Below are 366 nucleotides of genomic sequence, written 5' to 3'. Positions count from 1 at the left end.
TCACAATGTCTCAAGGGAGGCAACCTAGAGGGCTCTTGGAGAAAATCCATGAATTCATCTAGGAGATGTTCTATATTGATGTCTGGATTGTCCTGTGACTGAATCGTATGAATGTGATGTGGCTTGTCCACGTGACTGCCCTGTAATAATACTTGTTGTCCACCTGTTTCAAAACTCATAGTTAAAGCAGTAAAATTCCATAAAACAGGGACTAATGTTTGCAGTCTTTTATACCCAATACCAAATCAAACCCAACTAGAGGTATGACGAAAAATACTAAGTGAAAGAAAGTCATATCGTTTGAGAATTTAACTTTGAAGTAACTGGGGAGAGGCTTCAAATCTGGAGTGGAAGCCTGGAAAACAG

The sequence above is a fragment of the Aristolochia californica genome, unplaced genomic scaffold (genome assembly GCF_029961685.1).
Source record: "Aristolochia californica isolate CCGP_79_NKW_82.1479 unplaced genomic scaffold, dmAriCali1.0.hap1 SCAF_1, whole genome shotgun sequence".
NCBI classification, from domain to species: domain Eukaryota; kingdom Viridiplantae; phylum Streptophyta; class Magnoliopsida; order Piperales; family Aristolochiaceae; genus Aristolochia; species Aristolochia californica.
The sequence above is the reverse complement of the archived record's forward strand: the minus strand, read 5'-3'. Positions refer to the sequence as shown.